This window comes from Epinephelus moara, chromosome 12 (genome assembly GCF_006386435.1).
Source record: "Epinephelus moara isolate mb chromosome 12, YSFRI_EMoa_1.0, whole genome shotgun sequence".
Classification (NCBI taxonomy): Eukaryota; Metazoa; Chordata; class Actinopteri; order Perciformes; family Serranidae; genus Epinephelus; species Epinephelus moara.
Window position 1 is genome coordinate 4,095,809 of NC_065517.1, and position 14,363 is coordinate 4,110,171.

The 14,363-nt window shown below is 39.6% G+C and overlaps 1 protein-coding gene across 2 annotated transcripts in view; it reads left to right on the forward strand.

Moving 5' to 3' along the window:
• disp1 (dispatched homolog 1 (Drosophila)) overlaps positions 1-14,363 on the forward strand; it is a 154,224-nt gene that overhangs the window by 41,839 nt on the left and 98,022 nt on the right. For both annotated transcript variants that reach the window (XM_050058049.1, XM_050058051.1), the window contains exon 3: positions 4,571-4,648. The gene's annotated coding sequence lies outside the window, so the exon portion shown is untranslated. The remainder of the gene's footprint in view (positions 1-4,570; positions 4,649-14,363) is intronic.

Sequence of the window (14,363 nt, forward strand, 5' to 3'; positions counted from 1 at the left end):
TCTGAAAATTGATTTAGGTGAGGAGCCTTAAAGGCAACTTTACAAATAGTTGTCATGTTAATAATTAATGTATTGGTAACATCAGATGACACATTCCCTTGTTGTCCGATCTTTGAGGCCAATCTGCTGCCCAATTTCCAAAGACCCAGCCCTTTTGTGATCCTGGAAACACTGCTTCTACCAGCTTGCTTGTCTCTTTCTCTGGGTAAGATGTTTTACTCCTGGGGTGAGTGATCTACCCACAAAAGAATGAGCTGACAGGTGTGTATGTGGGTGGATGTGCACTTGCCTGTGCATGTGGGTATTCATCTGTGTTTTTCAGCCCTAACACTTTGGTCAAAGTATTCCAAAACCTGCAAAGGTAGGTTCAGTCAGGTGGCTTTTACAGTCTGTAATGGGATTAAAGCTGAGGGCTGACTTAATTTTAAAGTTCATTCATCCCTTTTAACCCCAACTACCTCATCCTGTGATCATTTAATTTGTTAAGTCCACATTACCATAGCCTGTTTTAGCCTTACTGTTGCCTTTTACCGCTCTTGATATGCGGCTGCTTTCATCACTGGCGATCTCCCATGTTGATATCCCTATGTCATCTGATATGGGCTCCTTTTTTTTCATTGGCTCTTAAAAAAACGACTGCTCCCATATGAGCTCCTGTGTGATTTCAGAAGCAATTTACATATCTGGCATTAAATCGAACAGCTGAAAAAAGACAAGTGGTGAGTGGAGTGGGTAGATGTTTCTTGGCTGGCATCCATGAGGAACAAAGATTGCTAATCTGCTTGCACAGCCCATTCCTTTTTTCTTTTCAATGACTTTAGAGCACACGAGAAAAAGAGCATCCTTCAGTGCTCTTTAAACTATACACAGCATGTAAATTCATGACATATCATTGACCCACCAGTGGAAAATATCAGAGGGCCAGAGAGAGAACGAGTGTAAATGGCAAAGCGCCACAATAACTCTTGTCATTGATCCCCCATTGAACAAGCAAACTTTTCTCAAGGCTGCTTGAGTTTGAGTTGATCCCATTGCAGAGAGAGAGAGAGTGCTCTGGCTTTTCACGCTTTTCATTTTCTACTTGAAAGCGGCTCAGTTATGAGGCTACTTTGATCCCTTACAATTAGGAGAGACTTCCACTGGTGCATAATGAGACTGTAAGCCCTTTGGAATCCTATAGACAGTCATTTCTCGAAAGTACAACAGAAAATAATCTTTGAAAATAATAAAAGAGCAAGGATTAGAAACAGTGAGTGTCTTTGCATGAATGTATTTATTACTGCTGCTCATTATTCAGACTAAACAAACAAGTGATGAGTGACAAGCTTTCATCCATGTTGAGTCTGCTGAGGTCATTGGAAAATATAATTTCATGACTGACTGAAAGTGTGTCCATGTATGACTGCTTCATGCCATTAAATTGTTGCTACTTGTTATGAATAAATAGTTAGGAAATAGCCTGTCTATGAATGACAGTAACATAGAAGCACAACATGTTTGCAGGACGCTGGCTGACCTGGAGCCAGAGGCACAGGAATAAACTAGACTTCACTGCTGTCTTGTCTGTCTGGAGATGGCTCTCACTTGGAGGAAATGAGTCTACGATACAGAGGCATTGCTCAAATTCCTCCCCTTGTGTCATCGCCGCTAAAGCAAATAGCGGCTTAGGGGAAAGGATTCTGCGACTGAATCAACAGATTGTTTGTGTCTTCACAGGCTCAAAGGAACTTTTTAGAATTGCAGAAAGGTAGGAATTTGGGGAAAAGTTCCTTTTAGCCTGACCCTGTTATTGTGAAACCAATGACTTGAACCTTTTTTATCAGCCCCCTTCCCTGGAACAGTGCTATTTTCAAAGCTTAGTGTCTCTGGGTTTTGAAGGGAACTCTGTATTGGGAGGCAGAACTCTGGAATTGAATCCCCAGAGTTTGATTGACTCTTTTGGATATGAGAGTAGACTGTGACTCGAGCCATTGGATTAATTGGTGCACACATGCTTGGCCTGGGCCTACCAGTGACCTGGGTAGATGGGAATTGTCTGTGAGGTAGTTGTATGTGAATTAATTAGGGTCAATCTGGGTCTTCCTTGGACTAAATCAGTATGGAGGCCTGGGCCTTTCCACTCCAATACACAGCTGTCACGTATTAGTAGTGAGCAACACTAAAGAAGTTGCAAGTATAATGACAAAGGGAAGATATTAGCTCTAATATATTATTCTGAAGTGTATAAGCAAGTTTTTATGCCTCCACACCAGCAATAGCCATGGCCACATTCATTATGTTTTCAGGTTGTCCATCCATCCGTACACACGCAATACGTCCCATTCTTGTGAATGTGATATCTCAATATGCCATGAAGAAATTTCTTCAAATTTGGCACAAACTTTCACTTGGACTTAAGGATGAACTGATTAGATTTTGGTGGCCATAGGCCAAAGTTCAAGGTTACTGTGACTTTGTCTGTCTCATTCTTGTAAACACGATATCTCAAGAATGGCATGAAGGATTTTCTTCAAATTTGGCACAAATGTTCACTTTGACTCAGTGATGACGTAGTTAGATTTTGGTGGTCAAGGGTCAAAGGTCAAGGTCAGCGTGACTTATCTCAATCTCATGAAAGCAATATATCAGGAACAGCTTGAGGGAATTTCTTCAAATTATTTGCTTTATTCTAGAAACTGAGAAGTTCTGTTTGTTTGTTTTTTTTAACATAATTGGGTGATTTCTAGTGCAATGCACGCAAACCTGGCAATCTGTTGCAGACACACACACACACACACACACACACACACACAGTTCTTCCTCCCGTGGCTCTTAGTAGCATTTGTAAATTATTTTATTCTTCTACTTAAAATAATTTAGTTGTCTACACTTCCCACTGTTTCACACAAGCTGGCAGTGGAGGAACTCTGAGCCATTATGTTGGGTGAAATTGGTTCCTCTGACCTGAGGTTGTAACTCTAAGTTGGCTAAAAGTCCCTCCTCTCCTCAACTGTCCATATTTAAACTCCCTCTGCGTCTGCCACTCTCTTTATCTTCTCCCTATCAACGCACACCTTGATAATTGGTGATGTGGACCATATGTTGGGTTTGAATGGCCTTCCGTTTAATAGAGCTGTGTGACATACTCAAGGACATATCATAACCTTGTTATTAGGCTACCTGTACCTTCCTGGACTGGCGTCATGGCAGGGGCATATACTCTCCTAGTTCTTTCACCTCTTATGAAACATCTCCTCTTTTCCTCACCTGTCAAACCATCACCTACAGCCTCTCCTGCAAGTGCAAAATACTGCGAGTGTTCTGTCACTGTGTATAATGAAGTGACCTCCTTAGACCTTATTAATGGACTGAGGGAATCTGGCGGTGGTGTGACCTCTCAGACTGGAGGGTCAGTGTGTTTAACCAAAGGGGACAGAGGCAAAAGACTTCAGAATCAGAATCAGAATCAGTTTTATTGCCAAGTAGGTTTTCACATAGAAGGAATTTGGCTTGGTGTATTGGTGCATAACAAAGAATATAAAATATATAAAAAATCTAGAGTAATTACAAGCATAAGTATAAAAGGGAAATACTATAAACAATTAAATATAAAATCTGAAATCAAATAACAATAATAATAGTAATATAAAAAAAATATGTACACTGTAAACATGAATAGGGTTGTGTGCAAATAACAGTTGTGCAAAGTACGGATGTACAAAATCAACAGATTGCAGTGTATGACAGGTGAATGACCAAGATGGTGAAGAGATGTCCGACTGAGTGTTAGTTGCAGGGGGGTTGGGGGCAGAGTAGGTAGGGGTCTCTGGTCTTGTTGATGAGGCCAGCTGCAGATGGAAAGAAACTGTTTTTGTGGCGTGAGGTTTTGGTCCTGATGGACCGCAGCCTCCTGCCAGAGGGGAGAGTCTCAAAAAGTGTGTGTCCAGGGTGGGACGGAACAGCCAAAATCTTTCCTGCATGCCTCAGAGTCCTGGAGGCATACAGGTCCTGGAGGGAGGGCAGATTGCAGCCAATCACCTTCTCGGCAGAGCAATGATATGCTGCAGTCTGCTTTTGTCCTTGGCAGTGGCAGCAGCGTACCAGATGGTGATGGAGGAGGTGAGGATGGACTCAATGATGGCAGTGTAGAAGTGCACCATCATTGTCTTTGACAGGTTGAACTTCTTCAGCTGCCGCAGGAACTACATCCTCTGATGTGGTTTCTTTATAAAGCTTGCAGGTTTAGTACGTGTGTGTTTGTGTCTGGGTTTTTTTGTATGTGCAGCCATTGGGCTCTGCGGTCCCTAGGAGCTCCTTGTGATTCTCAGTCTTTCTCCTCCCTTCTCTGCCAATTAAAATAATTTCTCTTCCATCACTTGTTTTGCAGAGGCTAGTCTCTGTAGCTGGAGCTTCAAACTGTTTCCAAAGGATTTTCATGGAATATTAGCAATATTTTTTTCCCCATTTAAAGTACAAATGCGCCCATTGTAGAAGTCATGCTTTCTTTATTCTTGCTAGAGTGCTGCTGATCTTTTACTCCAGTGGAATTCATTTTTTTGACGGATGAATTTTATCTTTGTGTCTCTTACAGATTTACCTGTCTCTGTGAGGAGTTTGACAGTCTGAACGCATGAATAGATGTGGAGCATGGTTCTTTTTCATCCAACAGGTAAAACATGTGACACTGTGTCTTGTCTCTTCACATCATACTGTATCTTTTCCTCTTAAAACAATACCTTTGTTCATATAAACCACATCAGGCAAAAAGTCGTTAGGAAATTCCGACTTCCTGTTGTGATCAGTTTAAGCTGTGTTTCTTCTTTTTGTGATTGCAGTTAAGGGAATGGTACAGGTCTCAAACATGGATGTATAAAGAGACCTGGATACAGCATTAGAGGTGGGCCCCCGTTCACTCCTATTAAAGTTGCTCAGTGGCACATGAAGTTAAAAAAGCTTTATTTCAAAAAGTTTCACATAGTGGCACTTTGGGCCACTATGTGAAATTGGGTTCAAAGCCCTGCACTGTTCCTGGGGGCTTGGTCTCAAAGGCTTGACATTAGTACCTGTCCATCTGCCAAATGCAGGTAGAATTTGGCAGTGGTGTGTCTGTAACACAGTCACTCTTGTTAGCCAGTTTGGTAGATGTCATATATATGCACACAGCTGTACGGTACGTAGATTGATGCATGTGATGCAGAACTAAAATTCACAAGTGCCAGTTTCACAAGTTGTGTCTTTGTCGGTTTCTTACACACAACCTTATAAGAGCTGAATATTTCAACATTATACATTTGATGCAGTCTTGATTTACGTGTTTACATTGGTAATTTACATTTAACAGGACTGTAAATCTACTTTAAATAGATTGTAGCACACCATAGTCAACTTTAATCAAATAAAACATAATTTCCCAACAATACAATTGAGGTAGTGAAAAATTCTGAGTGGCTCGTAACTTTAGAAAACCACTAGCCACAGTGGCTGTTGATATAATGTTAAGCTCTTCTACCTCTTCTACAAAATATTTCAGTGCACTTGCCGGTTAATTTTTTATACATGTGAAAGTGTTGTTGATGAATGACAGATTGTGCTGGAGCAGTGTGTAACTCACCACTCAAAATATGACACAAGGCATTATAGTGAACTGCTTTTTGTGACCCATCCTTGGACCTCAGTATTAGATAACACAAAAAAAGTTTTAAACAGTGCCTCTAATTTGTTAAATTTTTAAAGTTACTGTTACCCCTTTTCCTCCAAATTAGATCTGGTTCTTGAACCAGTTCCATTCAGAATTCTTGGAACCTTGGTGCTGTTAATCAGGCTATGTTTCCACCAGTTTTGATCAGGACCATTGTAATTAAGGATGTGTCATCAACAGAGGGTGTTACACAATGCACAGTGTGAGTAAACAGTGGTGGCAAGGTGGCAAGTTGCATTGATCTCCTGTGAGCTCTTGCCCTGTTATTACAGATTACATTTGTTTTTTATCCAAAAACCAAACATGGACCAACTAATAATGATAACAAGATGTGGATGAGTATTACGTGCAAGACTCCATGCTCTCTTTCCAACCTGCACACCCACTGATGTCATCAGGTTCACACTTTGGGTCAAGCAAAACCTGCTATTTTTTGGTTCCAGCTGGGAACCAACTTTTCAGGTTCTCACCAATTTAGTTGTCAGTGGAAATGCTATGAATGGTTCAAAATTAGGTGAGGGAACTGGAATGGAACCCGTTACATGTTGGTGGAAAAGGGGTATATGAGATTTTTTTCCCCGAGAGCAGGAAGCTCAGTAGATCCTTATTTTAGTATTGTCATCTAAAGAAAGTATTAATTGCAAAGCCAACATAAACTGTCCCTCCCCTTGCCTCAGTACTGTATGGATCAACTTAACAGAGAAGTCAGTGTCCCTTAATCAGTGTCCCTTGATCACAAGCAGCCTAATAAAGAAAACATGTGAGAGTTAGGAACCGAGTAGTAAAGCGGCTGTTCCTGGTCCTCTTCCTTTCCCCCGTGCCTCTGTCTGGCGAGTCCAGACAGGCCTCCGGTAAAAGGTGAGGATGTTTGTTCTTCACCTTGCTACAACTGGGTCAGTGAGCGATCTAAAGGTGTTTACCCACGGCTCACAGCTCACAGTGCCCTCACAGACCTTTAACATGGATTCTTATTCCAGGAAGAAGTAGCTTTTATCAGGAAAACATACATCTCTCAACCACATTTAATAACGACGTGTTTTGAATGTTTTAACACCCGCTCAGATGTGTGAATTAAGGGTTGTTTTACTCTCAAAACATGCTTGCTGGATTATTTGTGGTTATAGCGTTGTGTGATGGTGTATGACTGTTAACAAATTATTCCCACCAAGAAAAACAGTATCAACAGTTCAGGTTGAACTGTGTCCCTCTACCTCTTCCAGTACATGACTTCATGTTGAAGTATGAATCTAAACTCAGACAGCAGTGCAGCCTTACATGCACAGGTAATCAACAGCACAAACATGCACACACACACACACACACACACACACACACAAAGTAACATTTCTCTCTCACACTCACTCAGTCTGTCTTTCTGGTTGGCTGTGTGCTGACCTGCTGAAAGCCTTTCAGGGTCATGTCAGTCAGCCAACAACTCTCTCCTCTCAGAGGCTCAGCAGGTTCAAGCAGGACGCCAGTCTGTCCTCCCTCCTCATTCCTTCACATTGGCTGCCTTGTCATGTTAAGATGTAGGGAACACTCATCAGTGTGTTTGCAGCTATGAAAAGAATAGATGTATTCAGAGTATTGGAATATGTTTGTGGGTTTGTTCCTGTTCGTGTACCTTGTCGTGCGTTCATACATGCATATGTATAAAGGCCTGACTGCGTAATGTGTGCGTGCCTGAATTCATTTATTATAGTGTGTGATCATTGTGTGTGTGTGTGTGTGTGTGTGTATAATCATGGGTGAATTTGGAGAACAACTAAAGGAGCAGCTGTGGCTGCTTTGTAACATGGACAACGTCTGTTATTGATTCTGCTGGACTGGAGGCTTCAGCGCTGCCCAGCCTGCCTGCCTGCCTGCCTGCCTGCCTGCCTGCAGCTGCTCGGACTCTCCCTTTAATAGACTTAACAGCCTTTGAACAGCTTTTTAGAGCCCTAAAGGAAGTAAACACTGACCTTAGTCCAGGGCTAACGCTGTATAAGCCAGGTCATAAAGTGGAAATCTGCAAATAATAATGGTTAATTGTTTAATTTTTTGCTGCTGAGGTGCTCAGCAGAATTTGGCTGTTTCGACTCTCAGTGTATTTTAAATAACTTTTCTCCACATCTGTTTTCTCTTTTTAGTGTCATCATTTCGTACAGGAAATTGTGGTCATAATCAAGTAGACCAAAATTACAGTGAATAACGTAGTGGCAGCTCCATGAGGGGAAGTAATTTGAGGCAGTTGGTTAAAGAACTAAAAATAAATGTGATCAACAAATTATATGGATATTAGTAAATATTAGTGGCATTAACTTAACTCAATGGAATATAAAATGCCCCTCATGAGTCACAGTGACTCAGTGAGCTGGTTGGATCCTACAGTATGCGCACCAAATGACGTCACCAGCATAAGATGGCGCCAACCATATCCTGGATATTTTGGCCTCAGTTCTGTACAGTGGGAAGAAGTGGAGATGTCAATTCAATCACTCAATCAATTTTATTTATAAAGCCCAGTATCACAAATCACAATTTGCCTCACAGGACTTTACAGCATAAGACATCCCTCTGTCCTTAGGACCCTCACAGCGGATAAGGAAAAACTCCCAAAAAAACCCTTTAACTGGGGAAAAAAAATGGTAGAAACCTCAGAAAGAGCAACTGAGGAGAGATCCCTCTTCCAGGACGGACAGACGTGCAATAGATGTCGTACAGAACAGATCAACATGATAAATCAACAGTAATCCGCATGACACAATGAGACAGAAAGAGAGACAGAGACAGAGAGAGATTATTAATTACGGCTGTTGTGGTACAATATGTTGAAAGTATATATTAATATATGATAGTATACATATGTAACAATAATTATATGTGTATAATAACAGTAGAAGTATGACTAATGATAAGAGCAGCAGGAGGCATCAGGCAGGACCACGGCAGCATGTGTCGTCCATCTTTATATACAGTCTGTAGTCTGCAGCTAATCTCACATACTACTGGACCAATCTGCCTAATATTTTGTGTGCACATTTATGAATGTATGCTCAAGAACCTCTTGTGGTTGTGGTGATTCATAATTTTTGAAAAACCTTTTTTATTGACTGTTTTATACAGTCAATATTCTTAATTCATGACTGCTGACTCCTCACTCCTCTTAACTACCCGGTAGAGGCTGCAAGTCATCAACAAGCTCACATAGAATAAAAACACAGAGAAAAAGGCATTTCCAGCCATCTGCTTGGCTAAACAACAAGCCTTAGCTAGTATGTTGCAGGCTACATTTTGGCTCTTGTCATGGTTCAAAAAGTGACATCCATAGAAAAGTTTTTTTTCATTTTGAGCATCTGCAGATAAATTCTATACCCAGTATATTATGATCTACCAAAGTGAGGCTCGATACGAAATACGAAATACGAAAGAAAAAAAAAACATGTCATCTTTGCTGCCATCTAGACTGTAAAGGAGCCTGGAGGGACAATTCCACTTGGTGCAGCCACACAGCATGTATGTCCTATCGTGGACACAACAAGCTTGGGTAACCATCTGGCAGAGATTTAGACTCTACTGATTGGACTTATCTTGTTGCTATTGTTGTAGTTTTTTATATCAGTGCTGTGCGTTGGCTACAGCACATTGCTGTAAGGTGTCAAGTCTTGGATTAGGTTTAATTTTAACTTCAGAAGTTTTAAGGGGCCCTTATTCAACCAGTCTTTCATGCTATTGAATCAGACCTACGGTATTAGCATTAAACTTTGAGTCTTGCTGGTTATAGATTATCTTTAACTAAGGCGGCATTCAGACAGTGTGCAGTATTTTGGCATCTGATAGGCCTTAAAACTGAGGGATCTGTTACTTTGGATTTACAGATCCAGTACATAATGTATCTCTGGTATTTGAAGCAACCTGTTCCCCACCAAACACAGCCCTCCACAGATTTTTTTTTGTCTAAATGCCTGCTGATTTTAACTAGAGCCTGACCAGGGAATGAAATTAACAAAATATTTTGGGGGCAATTTTGGCTCCCACGGTCTAAAAAATGGGGGCATTTTCAAAATGTATGGGGGCCGTCAAAAAATTGTAATTAGGTTCTAACAATAAGCACATGAAAAGCAAAACCAACTAAGATAGTGTCTTCACTCTTTAGTAGAAACCGCTATAAATGAAATAAATAATGGGTTACATAAAGTTATGGTTGCAAAATATCACTCAGATTTCCTATAATTCAACCAGTTTAAATGTGATGATTTAACCATTAATCTACTGATAGCAATACTAATGTTTCACCACATTACAGTTACTTTTACTGTTAAAAAGGCCAAATTACTATAAATTCCTTAGATGCAATCGTGGAAGTAAGTTAATTTAAAATTTAACATTCATTCTACCTTAATTTTTCATTAATTTGTCATTGTGTAGACACAGATCACCCAAGAAATGGTTAATTTATATTTATGGTACAGCAAAGCCCCCTCCCCTTCTCTGTCAGATTACTCTCACGTAATCAGTGCAGTCTCGTTGATTATGTCTGGAAAATGAGTTGTAGACGTGACGGTAAATTAATTTAATGAAAATAAAATTATACTTTAATGTCAGATTGTAATACTGTTAAAAATATAAATACATATAATTGTTTCGAAAACTTGGGGGCAATTTTGGCCCCCGGAACATGGCTTTTGGGGGCATTCTTGGATAAATTGCGGGCCAAATGGCCCGTGGCCCTTGCTAATTTCTGACACTGAGCCTGACTGATAGTGGGAATCACCAGAGGATCCCCGATATGATATTTACATGATACTTAAGTCACAATACAATGTTATTGCTATTTAAGATAAAATAATCTAAAATAAAATAAGATAAGATTATTCTTTATTACTCCCACAGCGGGGACATTTGCAATATTTTACATATGTTGTGATATGCTGAGTATTGCGATAAAATATATTGCGATTTATTACCCTTTTTCAACTGTAAATTATGTTCCCAAAGAAAACCTTTTATCTTATTAGATATTAGATGAAAGGTTTTCCTTTGGGGACATAATTTACAGTCTATTCATCTTACTTCAGCCATTTTTTTCAGCAAAATGTATCTAATGGACTGGAAAAAGTCTATTATTCTATTAGGCTACTGAAGGTTTACTTGTATTTGTAATATAAATAATTTATATAATAAAAGGATGAATACTTGGCACTGTGTGACGACCCCTAGTGATCATATAATGGCCAGTATTACCTTATTGCAATTCTACTGGTATCAGTGTATATTGGCTAATAAGTAACAAAAAATTGTAGCACAAAAATGCCAAAGATATGCGTGAAAAGTGAGGCCATTGCTGCAGTTTTTGTTGTTTTTCCTGAATATGACTTATGTGAGCGGGGTGGTTCTTATTTCAGGCGAGGCAGCCTGCCTTCACTGTAATAGGCAGTGTGAAACTCAAGACATTTCCAAAAATCGTGGTAACTTCAATCACCACAAAAAAAATAATAAAATCCACTGCATACAAAACTAGTCCATCACCAGACCATTCTCAGTATTCCAGCAATGGATTGGCAAATATTCACAACACATATCAAGTGACTAGTTGAGAAAGCAAAATAAGTCAGCTAGAGGGAAAGTCAAAAGCATTTATGAAGGATTTTGTGATTGTTCCTAATGTTTCTGAGCTTGCTGACAAAAACAGGTCTGCCAGTAAGCAGCAACTGATCCTCCCCTCTCTCTGCTAGCAGCTGTGTTGACTGTCTAGTGCATGGGAACCCTTGATTACTAGGCTGACTGTACATTTGGGCTGCCAGCTCATTGTGCCTTCCTCTCCAACACACACACACACAAAACACAGCCTTCTTGACTTTGATCGTGGAGAGCTGTAAATGACTGCTTCTCCATCATCCAAGGCCTCGGGTTATCCACCAGGCTTTATTAGTCTAATGAATGGTTCGGGGATGTTTATCCATACTACAGTACGTCTGTCTGAAGACGCCTCTGGCAGCTGTTTCAAGTCCAATAACCTCATGTTGGCGGACAGTCACATGTTTTTTGCTTCATTAGAAGCGTCAGCTGTGATGGCTTGGGATGCTGTCTTCATTAAAGTTTATGATTTGTTGATTTTAATAATCAGTTGTGTTTTTTGATGTGATGTGATAGGGAGATGTTAAGAAAACACCATTCCTCAATGTAACAAGACACAGGTGTAGTGAAATGACATCAGTGCATAAGCCCAGTTGGAGGCAGCTCTCCAGCCAAAATGGGATTTTACTGGAAATATGTCCACTGTTTGATTTATGATTAACCTTGCTTGATGTAATGAAATTACATATTAATATCAAGGGACAGTAAATGTGATGAAAAACTGCTAATGTTGAAATACTTTGGAATATATATTCTTGCTTAGTTATCAATAACAGATGCCTTTAAAAATCTCAGACCTGAATTTCCAAATAGTTTGGACTTGTCCAGTCTTAAGCATTCAAGGTTCCATATGTGACATAAATAATGACACTCTAAAAGCAAAGTTTGGGCAACCCAACCACCAGAAAAAATGTTGGCATGGTACGTTTCTGCAGACCATGGATACATTACATTTGCAATGTAGCAGATACGTTTAAACTTTATGTTTCAATAACACTGTGGTTACATGTGGTCAGGTTTACGCACAAAAACCACTTGGTTATGGTTCGGAAAAGATCATGTTGTGCTTAAACACAGCGATGATCCGGTAAAAAAAAACACTGTCCCGACAGGAAATGCAGCAATGTCTTAGTAAAAAACAATTGGTTTTCATGGCACTATTCTGGCAGGAAACATAGCAACGTCTCAGTAGAAAAACAACACTTTTTGTTTTTGTTGGTCTTGGCATTAGGGGTGTAACAATCCATTGATCTGGACTGACATAGTGATTCACTGATCAACGATCCAGTATCATCAATGCAAAGTGAAAACATTGATCTATATCATCATCTTTAGATTACGCCTGTTTTTTGAAAGTCTGTGTCACAGTCAAACAGCAGCAGGCAGATGATGGCAATAAGCCGAGAGAATGACGATGAGGATAACATTATTTACTCAGGAATAAATTAGCGTTGTGGAAATATCGATTTCTGAAAATATGGGTCAGTATACAAAGCGCATGCCAAATTCAGACAACGCTATTACGAGATAAAACATGACGTGTCTACCTGGGCGGGCACCTCACTCCATTAATTTCTTGCAGCAACATTAGCTGCTCTGTTTCAACAATATTCAGTTGAAAAAAAACATGCATGCATGCAGGCTGAAATTCAACTGTGTTATTCTGTCAGGAGATACAGTGACTTAAACCAATAATGAATGAATAAGAAAAAAATATAAATAATACATATAGGCCTTATTTGTTAAACTAGTAGTAGAGTAGAGTAGAGGAAACCTCTGCTAGCCACTATGCTAATTTATGCAATGGTCAAGTGCTTATGCTAATGATGGATGACTAGCCAAAAGCAATTGTTTTGTCTGTAAACCTTGACAGTAACAACTGAGCCGAATTTTATACTTTTGTTAAATGATCTTGTTGTTAATCAGCGTTTTATGGCTGAATCAATATAATATCGTATCATTATGAAAGTAGTGATTTACACCCCGACTTAGCATTTCAGCCAGGTGTCACACCATTCCCCATCATGTCCACCTCCCGATGACAAAGTCAGCTCATATACTACGTCACTTAAGAAATGTTGATATGGCACGTATGAAATGTACAAATGTAATGTACTGTGGTTTGCAGAAATGTACAATGCCAACATTTTCTTCTGGTGACTAGGCTGGATTGATGGTGGTCAGCAGATGCATTGGAGGGTTGACCATGGCTAAATGTTTCCCCACCAAATTACTGTTTAGGCATATCAGAGCATCGCCTGAATGTTATATAATAACCTAATTCATGTGGTTTGACTCTGAAGAAGTTAGCAGAGGAAATGTATACAGTATGCTCATTGAAAGGAAGTTTTATGAGGTGCATGGAATCATCCGTGATGCTCACATACTCATTCTGTTGTTGGATATTGGAGTCATACCAGACATAGTATCCAGCCAAGTTGTTAGAGAGAGCTATTATGCACGGCAATGGTTATATAACACACATTAATGCAGACTTTCTTTATTGCTTATCTAATATCTCAAAAGCTATTACATGGACTCCGATGAAATGTTGTCAGTCGTGGTCCCCAGAGGAGGTTGTTGATCTTCTGACTGCAGTGTTGTCATTGTGAGCATTACACAATGCTGATGTTAGCATTTAGCTCACAAACACTGCTGTGCAACTTCACAGAGACCTTTTCTTTTCCTTTGACAGAGTATGCTAAACTGTTCAATGCCCGAATTAGACACAAACATATGCCTTAAAAAATTTTACTCTTAGATATGATTTAATAAATTAAAATATGTTAACAAGCCTCAGACTTATATCAAACATCTGAAGCCAACGTTTGATAGTTGACACTCTGCAATATGGACACATTTTTTTCAGTACTTAAAGAGCACTGAGGTTCAATACCCAGCAGTACACATGTATAAAACAATAATAAAAAAGCCTTTAACTTAACTAGTAACAAACTAAAGATATTAAGTATACTGCTTTAAAAATTACTGAAACGAATAAAGCTACATAGGTAACTTTTCTAAAACACACACACACACACACACACACACACACACACACACACACACA